This window comes from Nerophis ophidion, linkage group LG24 (assembly GCF_033978795.1).
Source record: "Nerophis ophidion isolate RoL-2023_Sa linkage group LG24, RoL_Noph_v1.0, whole genome shotgun sequence".
NCBI classification, from domain to species: domain Eukaryota; kingdom Metazoa; phylum Chordata; class Actinopteri; order Syngnathiformes; family Syngnathidae; genus Nerophis; species Nerophis ophidion.
This window is the reverse complement of record NC_084634.1, coordinates 34,703,608-34,713,935: the sequence shown is the minus strand read 5'-3', so window position 1 is coordinate 34,713,935 and position 10,328 is coordinate 34,703,608. Positions and strand designations below refer to the sequence as shown.

General features: G+C 42.8%; 1 protein-coding gene across 4 annotated transcripts in view; it reads left to right on the top strand.

Moving 5' to 3' along the window:
• Window positions 1–10,328, top strand: part of LOC133541980 (glutamate receptor ionotropic, kainate 2-like) — a 336,785-nt gene that overhangs the window by 80,224 nt on the left and 246,233 nt on the right. The window lies entirely within an intron of this gene.

The window sequence follows — 10,328 nt, the reverse complement described above, 5'->3', positions numbered from 1 at the left end:
CAATGGATGTCGAGCGGGTCCAACACGATACTGTGAAAGTTCAATCCATAATGGATCCAACACAGTCGCGAGAGTCCAGTCCAAAGCGGATCCAACACAGCAGCGAGAGTCCCGTTCACAGCGGAGCCAGCAGGAAACCATCCCAAGCGGAGGCGGATCAGCAGCGCAGAGACGTCCCCAGCCGATACACAGGCAAGCAGTACATGGCCACCGGATCGGACCGGACCCGCTCCACAAAGGAGAGTGGAACACAGAAGAAAAAGAAAAGAAGCGGCAGATCAACTGGTCCAAAAAGGGAGTCTATTCAAAGGCTAGAGTATACAATGAGTTTTAAGGTGAGACTTAAATGCTTCTACTGAGGTGGCATCTCGAACTGTTACCGGGAGGGCATTCCAGAGTACTGGAGCCCGAACGGAAAACGCTCTATAGCCCGCAGACTTTTTTTGGGCTTTGGGAATCACTAATAAGCCTATAAATAATAAATCTAACTACTACACCTATCTTAACGACTGTATGTATGCTTTAGTACTTCCTATTTTGTGTTTATCATATAGCGCTTTTGTGCTTACCACCACTTTTCAGCATTCTATGCATATACTGTCCTCTGGACCCCCTACCAAAAGCTTCTTCTACCTTATCTGGGGGACTCCTTCACTTACCACCATCCTTGTGGCTTGTGCAGCCCTTTGAGACACTTGTAATTTAGGCCTATATAAATAAACATTGATTGATTGATTGATTATCCGAGGTCAGGTCGCAGGGTAAGCAGCCTGAGCAGGGAAACCCAGACTTTCCTCTCCCCAGCCACTTCGTCCAGCTCTTCGCGGGGGATCCCGAGGCGTTCCCAGGCCAGCCGGGAGACATAGTCTTCCCAACGTGTCCTGGGTCTTCCCCGTGGCCTCTTACCGGTTGGACGTGCCCCAAACACCTCCCGAGGGAGGTGTTCGGGTGGTATTCTGGCCAGATGCCTGAACCACCTAATCTAGCTTCTCTCGATGTGGAGGAGTAGCAGCTTTACTTTGAGTTCCTCCCGGATGACAGAGCTTCTCACCCTATCTCTAAGGGAGAGCCCCACCACCTGGGCTGAGGAAACTCATTTGGGCCGCTTGTACCCGTGATCTTATCCTTTCGGTCATGACCCAAAGCTCATGACCATAGGTGAGGATGGGAACGTAGATCAACTGGTAAATTGAGAGCTTTGACTTCCGGCTCAGCTCCTTCTTCACCACAACGGATCGATACAACGTCCGCATTACTGAAGACGCCGCACCGATCCGCCTGTCGATCTCACGATCCACTCTTCCCTCACTCGTGAACAAGACTCCTAGGTATTGAACTCCTCCACTCGGGACAGGGTCTCCTCCCCAACCCGGAGTTGGGAGGAGAACCATGAACTCTGGCTTGGAGGTGCTGATTCTCATCCCCGGTCGCTTCACACTCTGCTGCGAACCGATCCAGTGAGAGCTGAAGATCCTGGCCAGTTGAAGCCATCAGGACCAGAAAATCTGCTAAAAGCAAAGACCTAATCCTGCAGCCACTAAACTGGATCTCCTCAACGTCCATAAAAGTTCTGAACAGAATCTGTGAAAAAGGACAGCCTTGGCGGAGTCCAACCCTCACTAGAACCGTGTCCGACTTACTGTCGGCGATGCGGACCAAGCTCTGATACTGATCGTACGGGGAGCAAACCGCCACAATCAGACAGTCCGAGGCCCCATACTCTCTGATCACTCCCCACAGGACTTCCCGAGAGACACAGTCAAATTCCTTGTCCAAGTCCACAAAGAACATTGGATATTCCCTACTGTTATAATTCTAAACTTCAACTTGAGACTTGAAACTAGATGGCCATGTCTCCAAGCACCTCTTCCTGTGAGGGCGTTTCAGTGTTATAACTTCACCTTTATTGTCAGTTTTTAGGTCTGCTTGTAAGTACTCTGTGATTGCGCACTGCCAAACATGCTCTTCTGCTCTTAAAACCAGCAATGTCACGACAGGAACCGTTACTTTTCAAACAAAGTATAGTACAATTTTTTGATTCATTAGTACCGGGATACTATACTATGTATACCGTACATCCCTGGTGTGCAGTAAATTTAAAACACTCGTTTAAAATGTTCATGTTTCATCAAATATAGTGCACAAGTTACTTAAATTACTACAATACTGACAAACGCATATAATTAAATGGGTTGTACTTGTATAGCACTTTTCTACCTTCAAGGTACTCAAAGCGCTTTGACACTACTTCCACATTTACCCATTCACACACACATTCACACACTGATGGAGGGAGCTGCCATGCAAGGCGCCAACCAGCACCCATCAGGAGCAAGGGTGAAGTGTCTTGCTCAGGACACAACGGGCGTGACAAGGTTGGTGCTAGGTGGGATTTGAACCAGGGCCCCCCGGGTTGCGCACGGCCACTCTCCCACTGCGCCACGCCGTCCCTTAAACTGGTATAAGTAGTATAATTAATACAAAATAAAGATGTTGGCCCATTCATTCTTTCCCTTAACACGGATAAATCGTCCTGTCCCCTTAGCAGAAAAACAGCCCCAAAGCATGATGTTTCCACCCCCATGCTTCACAGTAGGTATGGTGTTCCTGGGATGCAACTCAGTATTCTTCTTCCTCCAAACACGACGAGTTGAGTTTATACCAAAAAGTTCTATTTTGGTTTCATCTGACCACATGACATTCTCCCAATCCTCTGCTGTATCATCCATGTATCCATTTTGGTATAAACTCAACTCCTTGTGTTTGGAGGAAGAAGAATACTGAGTTGCATCCCAAGAACACCACACCTACTGTGAAGCATGGGGGTGGAAACATCATGCTTCAGGGCTGTTTTTCTGCTAAGGGGACAGGACGATTGAAGGAAAGAATGAATGGGGCCATGTATGGTGAGATTTTGAGCCAAAACCTCCTTCCATCAGTGAGAGCTTTGAATGGTTGACCACATACTTATTTTCCACCATAATTTACAAATAAATTCTTTAAAATTCCTACAATGTGAATTCCTGTTTTTTTTTTCCACATTCTGTCTCTCACAGTTGAAGTGTACCTATGATGAAAATTACAGACCTCTGTCATCATTTTAAGTGGGAGAACTTGCACAATCGATTGCCGACTAAATACTTTTTTGGCCCACTGTATAAATCTATTTTAATATCGAGAGCTTTCAGGAAATTTGCCAATAATTTGCCACTCTCTACTTTTGTCCTCTAGGTGTAGAATGTAGAACGATGCTCATTTTAAGTCTGACTGCACTCACCAATAGAGCCCTGCTGTAATGATTGTCTATTAGGTCGAGACCGACGGGATTCCAATCATTTCCATGGTGACATTCAGACCTTTTTTTTCTAATAAAAATGTGTCAGCTGAGAAGGTTCTGATCGCTAAAATGTGGAGGAAAAAAAACTCATTACTGCAGCTCACCCATTAACATGTGTAACACAAAAGCCTGTACTTTTAGTGCGGTTATCATAAAGCTGTCGCCTTTGATCTTTTTTTCCCTTTACTTTAACCCTTTAACTAGCTCCTCTGCTTATAAAACCGGCAATGTCACGGCGTGACGACGACGAGGGGCAGAGGGAGTGGGGGGGGGGGGGGGGGTGTACTACAAGTACTTTTTAGACTCTGTGACGGTCTCAAGCCGTCGCCTTGCGGGTTCCATGGACCACCAAGGAAGGACATGACTTCGAGCAGATTGACTTTGATTATTTTTTTAATAAACACCTCATTCCAGTTCGCTTTTCCCGCTTCTCTTTTCCGCTCGCTCGTCGTCTGTCTTCGGTTCTCCTCCTCTCTCGCTCTGCGTCAGCTGCACTCCAGCTCCTCCCCCTCTCCACGCCTCTCTCCCCGACGTTCATGGCTGCCGCCCTTTTAACTAGTGTATCCAGGTGCGCGATCCACGCACCTGATCCCGCTTGTGGCGTCACTCCCCGCACGCCCCGCCTCGCCGCTCGCTCGCAATCTCCGCCCCCCGGCCGCCATCTTGGGCCGGGCTCCAGCGTACCCTGCCGCTCTGTCAGACCGTCTACTCCGCCTCTCCACAGACTCGTTATAGCAGTGGTCCCCAACCTTTTTGTATACGCGGACCGGTCAGCGCTTAATAATTTGTCCCGCGGCCTGGGTGGGGGGGGGGGGGGCGGGGGGGGACTATTATTTTAATTTTCTATTTGTCATGAAAAAGGGGACATTTTTGTCATGAAAAATTGAGTTTTTTTTGTTTGGTGCACTAATTGTAAGTTTATATTGTGTTTTTTATGTTGATTTAGAATGTGAGTGTGAATGTTGTCTGTCTATCTGTGTTGGCCCTGCGATGAGGTGGCGACTTGTCCAGGGTGTACGCCGCCTTCCGCCCGATTGTAGCTGAGATAGGCGCCAGCGCCCCCCGCGACCGCGAAAGGGAATAAGCGGTAGAAAATGGATGGATGGATGGAAAAATGAATGAAAAATTCTTCTGCGGCCCGGTACCAATAGGGCCACCCGCGGCCCGGTGGTTGGGGACCACTGCGTTATAATACCGAATATGATTCATTAGTATCACAGTACTATACTAATACCGTAGAACCCTGCTTTAATGTTAAAAAAAAAAAAATCCAAAGCAGATCAATTCACATTTCTTTCGCTTATTTAACACTGCGATCGGCGCTGAGGGACCATTTGGAGATTTAATCGCTCCAGTTCAGCTGAAAATAATAAACACGTCAGACGGGAGCGGTTTTAAAATTAACTGCACCTCCGCGGTGATAATTTAGTCTGAAACAGCATGGATTGGCTGTTCTTTATTGTTGTGGGGCTTTTACTTTGTCGATTAATGAGCAGCAACACAGCACGGCCCCCTCATTAACATCCTCTCCGAACACAGACGTCAAAGTAAGAAGAATATTACCACGAAACGTCGGCGCGTGATGACATTTAGAAATGAGGTTTACCTAAAATCTTAAATCTTGACTTGTCTCGCAATCTGCGCTTCCCGTCATCGTTGGATGATTGATCGGAATCAGTGGTCGAAAATGAGAAAAGCCAGCCCTTCCTGTCAAGGCTGAGTGAGCAAGTTAAAGAAGGTCACCCACCACTGAATTCACCTTTCCTCCGACGCCATTAATTGCACCGACGACTGCCACACACATCTACATCAACTGGTAACCTCATGTGATGGATGTCGACGTACCACTCCGCACCTGAACGCACCATATGTAATGGAGTACATAGAATTCATCAGTTCCGGGGTTTAAAGGCCTACTGAAATGATATTTTCTAATTTAAACGGGGATAGCAGCTCCATTCTATGTGTCGTACTTGATCATTTCGCGATATGAAAGGATTTAGTAGAGAACATCGACGATAAAGTTTGCAACTTTTGGTCGCTGATAAAAAAAGCCTTGCCTGTACCGGAAGTAGCAGACGATGTGCACGTGACGTCACGGGTTGTAGGGCTCCTCACATCCTCAGATTGTTTATAATCATAGCCTCCAGCAGCAAGAGCTATTTGGACCGAGAAAACAACAAATTCCCCATTAATTTGAGCGAGGATGAAAGATTTGTGGATGAGGAAAGTTAGAGTGAGGCACTAATTTAAAAAAAAAAAGAAAAAAAAGCGACGACGCCGGGCGGCAGCAGTGTGAGCGTTTCAGATGTTATTAGACACATTTAAATAAATAAATGATAAATGAGTTGTACTTATATAGCGCTTTTCTACCTTCAAGGTACTCAAAGCGCTTTGACACTACTTCCACATTACCCATTCACACATACATTCACACACTGATGGAGGGAGCAGCCATGCAAGGCGCCAACCAGCACCCATCAGGAGCAAGGGTGAAGTGTCTTGCTCAGGCAAGACACTTCACACACACACTTGTGTATGTGTTACCTTCTCGAAACCTCTGAAGAATGCCTATCTCTTTAGGACAGCCCTTTTTAGACATATAAAGATTTGTATTTACAACATTAATAATATATATACACACTATGCAAATATAAAAAAAAGGTAAGCTTCTAGTTTATTTATTTTTTTGATTGGTTTTTAATCTTCATTATTTACTTCAAGTTACTACAGTATGACGCACACACACACACATATATATATATATATATATATATATATATATATATATATATATATAGGGACAAGCAGTAGAAAATGGATGGATATATATTTAATTTATTTTGTTTGATTACATTTTGGTCAAAGGGGGCGCATTTCAATTTCTTACATACACTTGTTACATATTTTGGCCAGAGGGGAAGTATTTAAAGTATTTTATACGTACTTGTTATTTCATATGTTGACCAAAGGCGGGACACTTTTAAAACCGACACACAGTCAATTTGAAAAATCCCTCCTAATCCCACCCTCATTTTGATAGATTTCACCACCAGGGGTGCAAATGAGATCTTTATTGTTTTGTTTTTTGTAATGTGCTCAAGGCCGATGACAAATGAGTCACAGACCACAGATGGTCCCTGTGCCGCACGTTGGGCAACCCAGCTGTAGAAGCTAACTGTTAATGGCCACTGTAGTCTTAGTACCGTAGTGTATTTGTTCATCCTATGGTCACATATGGGACGCAGTTTTTCTTACGTTAGCAGCTGAAGTCGTAAAACCAGCTGTTCACCTGGCCGTTTTTTTCCGGAGATGAGTAGGGAAGTCCTTGTTTTATCATATATTGCTGCCTTTACACTTGTCAATGTTGACTTAGTATGCAAACTAAATCAAGAAAAAAAAATCCTGACTTTGGAGCAATGTTCTCGGACTCTAGTATTTGGCTCTCTATTAGATGCAACTGTTTTGGCCCTAACTTGATCACTGGTCCTCATACGGAAAGTATTTTTCCTTGATGATGTTACACACACACACACACACACACACACACACACACACACACACACACACACTTACATAAAATATTAGGGGTTATTGTGCCAGTATCATAAGATTAATTGTAGAATCTATTAGATTGCTAAAATATTAAGATTTAACCAACACAGTTCTATAAATTAGTCTTTTAGTTAGTCAACCATGCCAGGAGTTAATCAATAATCAACAAAATACCAGTGGGGAACTTTTTAAACACACCATCCCAAAAAGCTAGTTTCGTTTCGAGCGAGTTTGATAGTTTTGTTTTTTTGTTTGTTGATATTGCTATTTTTACTGAACTTTTACATAAATGAAATGTGAAGTGAATTATATTTATTGATACTCAAAGCACTTCACATAGTGAAAGCCACTATCTACCCTTTGTGGTGTCCGGGTCTGTGGTACCCTTTTAGATGTTTTATTAAAAGAAAAATGTTACAATTATTTAATTTTTCAAACTGAGACTCACTGACTTTGGTTCATTTTCTGTGAAGAACATATATCAGAATACATATTTAATGACCTTACACCATACACCCCCCTAAACTTTTATATTACAATCAAGATGTCCGGGTATAAGATGGACCCGGGGCTAATAAAAGTGTGTACATTGATGTTCTGTGTACCACACACACACACACACACACACACACACACACACAGCAGGCCTAAACAGGAAGAGGACAGAGTGTAGGTACACAGAACATCAGAAGGTCAAATGTGCGACAAAATGAGAGCAGACAGTGTTGACAAACAATGTTGCAACTTTGTGTGGGAACCGAAAGGTGCAGAAACACAAAAGAAGAATCCCTGTGGGATGCAGAAACTGGCAGAGATATTTTCCGTGCAACATTCATATTGTTCATTTGTGTTCAGTATTTTAACATAAAAGTGTTTGATATCTACCCTTTGTGGTGTCCGGGTCTGTGGTACCCGTTTAGATTTTTTATTAAAAGAAAAATGTTCCAATTATTTAAATTTTCAAACTGAGACTCACTGACTTTGGTTCATTTTCTGTGAAGAACATATATCAGAACACATATTTAATGACCTTAAACCATACACCCCCCTAAACTTTTATATTACAATCAAGATGTCCGGGTATAAGATGGACCCGGGGCTAATAAAAGTGTGTACATTGATGTTCTGTGTACCACACACACACACAAGCACACACACACACACACAGCAGGCCTAAACAGGAAGAGGACAGAGTGTAGGTACACAGAACATCAGAAGGTCAAATGTGCGACAAAATGAGAGCAGACAGTGTTGACAAACAATGTTGCAACTTTGTGTGGGAACCGAAAGGTGCAGAAACACAAAAGAAGAATCCCTGTGGGATGCAGAAACTGGCAGAGATATTTTCCGTGCAACATTCATATTGTTCATACGTGTTCAGTATTTTAACATAAAAGTGTTTGATTGTGAGGGATTTAAAACCACAAAATGCAACGGGTCCATCAGACCCACAAACGCTGGCTGAGTCACAACAATATGAACATTACACAAGGGTTAAACCAATGTGGGTGGCACTCACGGGAGCAAGTGTAAAGTGTCTTGCCCAAGGACACAACAGTAGAAACTCGGGTGGCGGAATCTAGAATCAAACCTGGAACCCTCTCATTGCTGGCACTGAGCCACTGTTAATTTGATTTCTGTTGGTAAATCATGGCATCTATTAACATTTTAGCCGCATTTGTCATTAGTTTAAAACAATTGAGACTACGTTTGAGACTCTCTTTTGTGCCTTTCAAGTTTAAGTTGTGGGTCGAGGATTATCCCTAGAACTTTCAATCCAGTGACTTCTGTATTTCACTATTTCGCAAAGTCATAATGAATGCCAAGGTTACACTTGGGTTTTGAACAGAAAATCCCAAACAGAGAGTTGCTGCTAATTAAGTGTAAGGTGATTATTTTGCAGCCATTGATTTAGATCCTCAAGGCATCTTGTTAGGACTTCTGCAGCCTCTCTGGGTGACTTGGCTGGTGTATATTTAATGGCGTCATCTGCATAAAGTCGGCTTACGGTTGCCGGGCAACACAAAGGCAAGTCCATTCATAAACATGCTAAATAAGTATTGAGCCTTAATTGGGTTTTGCCATTGTATTGTTCCAAAAAAGATGACCCAAACCAGTCAACCGCATGTTTCATGTAGACAACTTAGGGCAGGGGTCGGGAACCTTTTTGGCTGAGAGAGCCATGAAAGCCAGAAAGAAAAGAAGCGGCAGATCAACTGGTCTAAAAAGGAGGGCTATTTAAAGGCTAGAGTATACAGATGAGTTTTAAGGTGAGACTTAAATGCTTCTACTGAGGTAGCATCTCGAACTGTTACCGGGAGGGCATTCCAGAGTACTGGAGCCCGAACGGAAAACGCTCTATAGCCCGTTTCTTCAAAACTTCTTGTGTGATTTTTCGTTTACCTTTATTAGATTAGAATTTAGAGTGGAGCGTGTTTTGTTAAGAGACCAGGCTTTCTGCTCCGCTGCTCCCAGTCTGTGGAACGCTCTCCCTGACGACCTTAGGGCACCTCAGACTGTGGATGCTTTTAAAAAAGACTTAAAAATCCATCTTTTTTAAAAAAAAGCCTTTTTATAAACATGAATGCTGGTTCTAGCTATTGGGCTGTTTCTAAATGTATATTTTATTTATTTCTATTATATTTTTACTATTATCATTATTATTACTACTATTTTTTACACTGTGGCACTTTGAGGTTGTTTGCTAAACGTAAAGTGCTTTTTACAAACAAAATATATCATTTTTATTAAGATAGATAGCAGATACGGCGCTAATTATAGTTCGTCTTTATTTTTGTATTTTCCTCCTCTTTAGGAGTGTTCATCGGTTGTTCCCTTTTTGGAAGCTTTTTCGCTGACCGTTTTTGTTATTTATAGATTTTGGCTCTGGAGGTTAAAGAGTTGTCAAAATAAAAGCCCGACTAAGAATCCAATCTCTGCATCTGAGTCCATTCCTTAGACCAAGCCTGACATTATGATAGTATTTGGCTCTAGAGTTGGAAAGTTTCTTCATAACTTCTAGCTGTTTGTGCTTCACTGGCTTTCTTAATACAAAGAGGAGCTGAAGATTTCATACACACTACGTCTTTAATTATGGTACAGGTGTAAATTATTTTACTGGCTGTAGAAATTATGAATTACAGTACAGGCCAAAAGTTTGGACACACCTTCTCATTCAATGCCTGTTATTCATTTTCATGACTTTTTACATTGTAGATTGTCACTGAAGGCATCAAAACTATGAATGAACACGTGGAGTTATGTACTTAACAAAAAAAAAAAGGTGAAATAACTGAACACATATTTTATATTCTAGTTTCTTCAAAATAGCCACCCTTTGCTCTGGTTAATGCTTTGCACACTCTTGGCATTCGCACCATGAGCTTCGAGAGGTAGTCAAAAATGGTTTTCACTTCACAGGTGTGCTTAAAGCTCA